Raw genomic sequence first — 7,112 nt, forward strand, 5'->3', positions numbered from 1 at the left:
CAACAAAGTTTAAAGGGAGTCCCTTTCTGTTCAAAGAGCTTCCTAAATTGGCCCATGGGGGAAAATTTCTTTTTTAAAAAAACCGTCACATTTTCTGCCTGGCAAAGTCGTATGATTTGGACCTTTTTTGAATACCTGTAGTTGGGGGGGGGAGGGGTGGTGACATTAAGTTGCCCCAGTGGTGGCCCTGGAGATGGAGCACGCGGTGTCTACCGGTACACTTGAGGCTTTCCGTGACCGGTGGGCACCGCAGGGACTGGAGTGCATCCTGGACCACAACAATAACATTTTGATTTGACACTTGGTTTGGTTTTCTTTGGGTTTTCTCTACATAAACACACCCTAAACCCCCCTTTCTTATAAAAGGGGGCCTAAAAACACAAAAAAAAAGTTGCCCCAGTGTCACCAGATGGGAATGGAAACCATTATGGCAAGTGCACTAGGGCACCACAAGTATAAAGCAAACCGTAATAACTATGTACTGTATGTACAGTGACATACACAAAGAATAATTAAATCATCATGTGAGTGTGGCTATCAATTATTGCCTCTATACCCTGCGGTGTCCACCGGGCGCGGAAAGTCGTATGGTTTGGGCCTCTTTCCCTCCAGAACCATTCTGTTGAGTTCACATGCAGGGAGAGCCATTGCGTCAGAGATGGCAGGGTGGAATTTCCTGAAGGGGAGAGGGTAATCGGGAAGTTACACTCGAAATTACGCCTATTTATGTGCCCATTTTGCAGAAGTCAGTTTACGCCTACATTTCCTGCCGATCCAAATGGAACAATTTTAAAGGGGCTGCAGGAGCAGGGAGACCTGGGGGTTCACAAGCACAACTCTTTGAAGGTGGCAGGACAAGTTGATGTGGCTGTTTAAAAAAAAAGCATATGGGATCCTTGGCTTTATAAATAGAGCCATAGAGTACAAAAGCAAGGGAGTTATGCTAAAACTTTATACATCACTGGATAGGCCTCAGCTGGAGTGTGGTGTCCAATTCTGGACCACACTTTAAGGTGGGTGTTAAGGCCTTGGAGAGGGAGCAGAGGAGATTTACCAGGGGATGATACCAGGGTCGGTTAGCCAACCCTCCAGGATTGTCCTGGAGTCTACAGGAATTGAAGAATAATCTTCAGGCCACTGCGGCAAGCAACCCAGAAGAAAAATCATAGGAGCAGTAAAAAAATGTTTTATTTTCATTTTCTTTGAACGCTTTCATTTATTTTTTATTTTTTTTTAATTTTAGGCCCCCCTTTTATAAGAAGGGGGGTTTAGGGTGTGTTTATGTGCAAGAAAACCAAAACCAGTGTCAAATTAAGATTTTATTATTTTTGTCCAGGATGCAGACCAGCCCCTGCAGTGCCCACCGGTCGCGAAAAGCCTCAAGTGTACCGGTAGACACCGCATGCTCCATCTCCAGGGCCACCCGGGCGCGGAGAATTCCGCGGAAGAGAGGCAGACAGTCCGAGCGACCGCCCCCACTTTCGTTTATTAGTTATAAAAATATAGGAGTTGGGGAAAAAGGCTGTTTGACAGTCAAGCATCATCCAATTGAGTCATGAAGAGTCCACTCACTTTTCAATTGGTGTGGGAAGATGGTGTGCCATGAGGATGGACGTGATGGGCAACCAATGGTGGGAGCGTGGGGGTGGGGCAGTGGGAGGCAGGACGCATGTAATGAAACCTCTGGGAGTACATCCAACCAGAGTTGGTAGCCCTATGCCAGGGATGAGGGGCTTCAGTTATGTGGAGAGACTAGAGAAGATGGGATTGTTCTCCTTAGAGCAGAGAAGGTTAAGGAGAGATTTAATAGAGGTGTTCAAAGTTATGAAAGGGATTGATAGAGTAAATAAGGAGAAACTGTTTCCACTGGCAGGAGGGCTGGTAACCAGAGGGCACAGATTTAAGATGTTTGGCAAAAGAACCAGAGGGGAGATGAGGAGAATTATTTTTACGCAGCGAGTTGTTATGATTTGGAATGCACTGCCTGAAGGGATGGTGGAAGCAGTTTCAATAGTAACTTTCAAAGGGAATTGGATATATACTTGAAAAGGAAAATTGTGCAGGGCTATGAGGAAAGAGCAGGGGAGTGGGACTAATTGGATAGCTCTTTCAAAGAGCCGGCACAGGCACAATGGGCCGAATGTCCTCCTTATGTACTGTATGATTCCATGAATCCAGAAGACCTTCCAGGGCATTCCAAGCATGATATACCCTTGTGAACTTCAAGCTAGGAATGTCAGTCATGTACAACTCATAGACCCAGAGACAATCTTTCAATCCCAGCCCCAAGTTATTTCAGGGAACTAAATCTGCCTTCTCCAACCACTGCAAAGCTACATTGATATGGATTATAGAGCTGTATATTTTGTTCAAATATTCTTAAATTGATGTTTATCCCACAAAAATGTGAAATCCCTTGCCCAAATTTTACTTCAACCAAAACAAACTCCATAGGATAAGATCAGGGAATCCAAAAACTGAGATGTATCAGAGGAGTTGTCATGCTTTTTTTTCCTGTCAATTTGTCTTCCCTCACCTCTTCTCCTGAAGATGTTCACTGCTTGATAGACTATGATCACATGATATCTTCTGTCTTCAACATACTGATCCATCAGGGTAGCCCTGAGATTGAATGTTCGTTTACTTCCTCTGGTAGTGTCCCATGGTGGATTCTTTGTATGGTAGGAACGGACATATTTACCTAATAGTTATGATCCTGAACTAGCAGCATGGAGCTTGTGATTTCAAATCCTACTATGGCAAGTTAATCTGGTAATCTGTGGGCTGGCACCAGAATCTGACCATGATAGTTGCTGGATTGTTCACTAATGTCCTTCAGGAAAGGGAATCTGCCACCCATACCCAGTCTGGCTAAACGGTGACTCAATACCACTAATTGATTGATCCTTAATACCGTTAGGGCAACTCGCGATTGGCAATAAATACCATGCTTGTCAGTTTTGTCCACATCCTAAGAGCAAATAAAAAATTCTCAAGAACTTTAGCTCAAATTAAGACCAGTATAGGGTCTATTCTTTCAGGTACAGCGGTGCTAGTCCAAGTATTTTACATTTCAGGGTTTGTCCATACTAACTATCTAACTATGTGATACATAACCCAGGGGTAATAATAGTATTCTTTGTGAGCTGAATTGGATACAAAACATTTGGTCAAACAAGGCCAAGTACAGATCATAACATAGTTTTATTTCATAGCACATAATTGTACAGAGCAACAGTTATGATCAGATTCACTTTGATCAATCAGTACAATTTATCTTTGTGTAATGATACAAAATAGTGAATATGCCACACTTCCCAATCTCAGTGGGTCATCTTGCTTGACTTAGAAGAAAACCTCTTAAACTCCTAAGCCCTGGCACTTTAAGCTTCTTTCAGTCTTTGCAGGGCATGACTGACTGCAACCTCTGCTTGATCTGACTGCCTTCACTGCCTTTTCTGGCCATGTCTGCACATCCTTCTGTTTTAGAAACCCTATTGACTACCTGTATCTGTGTGTTTTTTTCTCCTTCTGTTCACAGCCAAAAAGGGATCAGAGACTCACAAACATATGAACATATAAAAACATTGGCCAGTCCCCCATACGGTGACAGTTCAACTTATGCACATCATCAACAACAACAACTTGCATTTATATAGTTCCTTTAACACAGTAAAATGTCTCAAGGCGCTTCACGGGAGCATTATCAGACAAAATTTGATACCGAGCCACATAAGGAAGTATTAGGACAGGTGACTAAAAGCTTGGTCAAAGAGATAGGTTTTAAGGAACACCTTAAAGGAGGAGAGATAGATGGGTAGAGAAGTATATGGAGGGAATTCCAGAGTTTAGGACCTAGACAGCTGAAGGCACGGCCGCCAATGGTGGGGTGAAGGAAATCAGGGATGCACAAGAGGCCAGAATTGGAGGAACGCAGAGTTCTCGGATGGTTGTAGGGCTGGAGGAGGTTACAGAGATAGGGAGGGGTGAGGCCGTGGAGGTATTTGAATACAATGAGAATTTTAAATTTGAGGTGTTGCTGGACCAGGAGCCAATGTAGGTCAGTGAGCACAGGGATGATGGGTGAATGGGACTTGGTGCGAGTTAGGTTACAGGCAACAAAGTTTCGGATGAGCTCAAGTTTATGGAGGGTGGAAAATGGGAGGCCGGCCAGGAGAGCATTGGAATAGTCAAGTTGGAGGTAACAAAAGAATGGATGAGGATTTCAGCAGCGGAGGGGTTGAGGCAGGGGCAAAGACGGACAATGTTATGAAAGTGGAAGTAGGCAGTCTTGGTGATGGAGAGGATATGGGGTCAGACGCTCAGCTCAGGGTTAAATTGGACGCCAAAGTTGCAAGCAGTCGGGTTCAGCATTACACAATGGCCAGGGAGAGGGATGGAGTCAGTGGCTAGGGAATGGAGTTTGTGGCTGTTGGACAATATTATTACTACTATCAAGGGTTGTTAATCCTTTTCAATAATATTCCACATGGTTAGGACATGAGTATATTTGTAACAGCAAACTTTATTGCAGACCCAAGAACAATATTCTAATACAGCTATATCAAACAACAAGCATTTGTACAACCTGGTTTTTCCCATGGACTTCAAGGTGATCAAGTTTGGCTTTCTTAGGGCAGTGGATCTCTGACTGTCCTGAGAGCTCTAAAATTGGGGTCCCATGTGCTCTGTTTTTATATTATTCGGCTGCTATGTTCTGCTGATATCAATTCTGTGGTGCTAACTGTTTCAGCAATCTTTCAATTATATCAGTTATATGGTGCTGTTTCAGCAGTCTTTCAATGATCCAAGTAATTTCAATTGTTCTTAGAAATCACATTCCTTATCCAGCTGCAGACTTCCTCATGACCCAGAAACCATATTCTTACAGTGACGGGGACTGAAAACAATGTCTTCATTCAGTCTTTCCAATATTTAATTGGAGGAAATTTCTGCTCATCCAATACTGGATGTCGAGAAAAAAGAAAAAAAAAATACTGGATGTTGGACATGCAGCATGACAAGTCAGATGCAGCGTGACACATCCACTCCTCCCTACCAACCAATCACGCAATCTCCTGGGTGAAGCAAAAAAACAGAGAAAAAACCTTAGACCAATTTGGGAAAAAATGCAGGGTAATTTTCTGACCCCCATATGCGATCAAACAAGTTCCAGGAGACCATGGTGATTAGAAGACATGTCCAACAATACCCACCTACCTTCTATATGTAGTTAAGTCAGCCACACTCAGGAACTCCTCCAGCTCCCTTTTGAATGCTTGCAGTAAATCTGCAATCACAACATAAGCCGGCAACTTGATCCATAGGTCCATGAAAAGAAGTACCTCTGACATCTAACCTAGTTCTATACTAACGTAACTTATACTTATATCCGCTGGTCCTCCCTAACCTCTCCAACTCAAATAACCATCCATTAGCATATTAATCCTTTTCATTTAAGTGCTGCCCACCCCCCGCACTAAGTTTGTGTAAATACACTTTGCTTTAAAAAAAACTCAACTTTTAAAAGTTATTCTCATTTTTTCAAAATCCTTTCTGTGGGACAATGGCCCAGATAATTCCCAAAACTTGACAGGTAATTTTGACCTTTTTGCTAGTTCTTAATTTTCTGCTTGAACATTGAAAAAACGCATGCCCTAACACACTGGCAGATTAGACCACTAACTTCTTTATTATATCCTTTTAAAGAGCATCCATAATAAATTCCAGATAAAATGTTGGCAATGTTTGAAACACAGGCTTTTTTTGAAGTTGACCTGCAATGCTCCCTAGGAGCAGAAAGAAAGGACTTGTTTTGGCTAGGGAATTGGAAAGGAAATCGGTTAAAAAGTGGATCTAGTTATTGGATCAGGCACAGAGGTGAAAAAAGGTTAACGGAGCTGTAACTATGGGGAATAGATTCTTGGTAGAAAGTGGATAAATCGCCTTATGATATTATTGAAAATGCCATTAGCCTTAGAGAAGGTACAATGTAGATACAGCAGGATGAAAAACTATAAGGAAAGACTTGAGATACAAGATACAAGATTCCATTGGAGCAGAGAAAATTGAGATTTAATAGATTATTGATAGGGATAAAAAAAAAAGCACAGGTGGGCAGTGAGCAGAAAAAAAGAAATATAAAAAAAGAAAAAACCGAAAGGGAAAAGAAGGTATGAAAAAGGCTACTGTACACTGGACTAATTTGGTGGTTATTGTAACCCACATGACGGATGCAGCTTACTGACATACGTCTAGCATTTGTCTAATGTTTTGACAGCTCTGCTTTTACTGAAGATTATATTTGCAAAAGCTTGCATTCTTTTTTTGTGTGTTTTAGCCCCCCCCCTTTAATAAGAAGGAGGGGGGGGTTAGGGTGTGTTAGCTTGCATTCTTTTTCTTTTTTAAATTGCTTGAGTGAAAGGGGGTTAACTCAATCTGCTTGATCAGTGACTGTGATTAATGATGCTTGTTTTTGTTAGTGTTTTTAGGACCCCCTTTTATTTTTTTTGAAATGACAGTCAGATCCTTTTTCTATCTTTTTTGTGTGTTTTTAAACCCCCTTTTATAAGAAGGGGGGGGTGTTTAGGGTGTGTTAGCTTGCATTTTTTTTTGTTTAAGTGCGAAATCCAAAAGAAACCAAAACCAAGTGTCAAATTAAAATTTTATTATCCTCGTCCAGGATACACTCCAGCCCCATTCTTTTTTTTAAGCCCCCCCCCCACCTTTTATAAGAAGGGGGGGTGTTTAGGGTGTGTTAGCTTGCATTTTTTTTTGTTTAAGTGCGAAATCCAAAAGAAACCAAAACCAAGTGTCAAATTAAAATTTTATTATCCTGGTCCAGGATACACTCCAGCCCCATTCTTTTTTTTAAGCCCCTTCCTCCCCCCACCTTTTATAAGGGGGGGTGTGTTTAGGGTGTGTTAGCTTGCATTTTTTTTTGTTTAAGTGCGAAATCCAAAAGAAACCAAAACCAAGCGTCAAATTAAAATTTTATTATCCTCGTCCAGGATACACTCCAGCCCCATTCTTTTTTTTAAGCCACCCCCCCCCACCTTTTATAAGAAGGGGGGGTGGTGTTTAGGGTGTGTTAGCTTGCATTCTTTGTGTTT

Source organism: Heptranchias perlo, chromosome 8 (assembly GCF_035084215.1).
Source record: "Heptranchias perlo isolate sHepPer1 chromosome 8, sHepPer1.hap1, whole genome shotgun sequence".
Taxonomy (NCBI): domain Eukaryota; kingdom Metazoa; phylum Chordata; class Chondrichthyes; order Hexanchiformes; family Hexanchidae; genus Heptranchias; species Heptranchias perlo.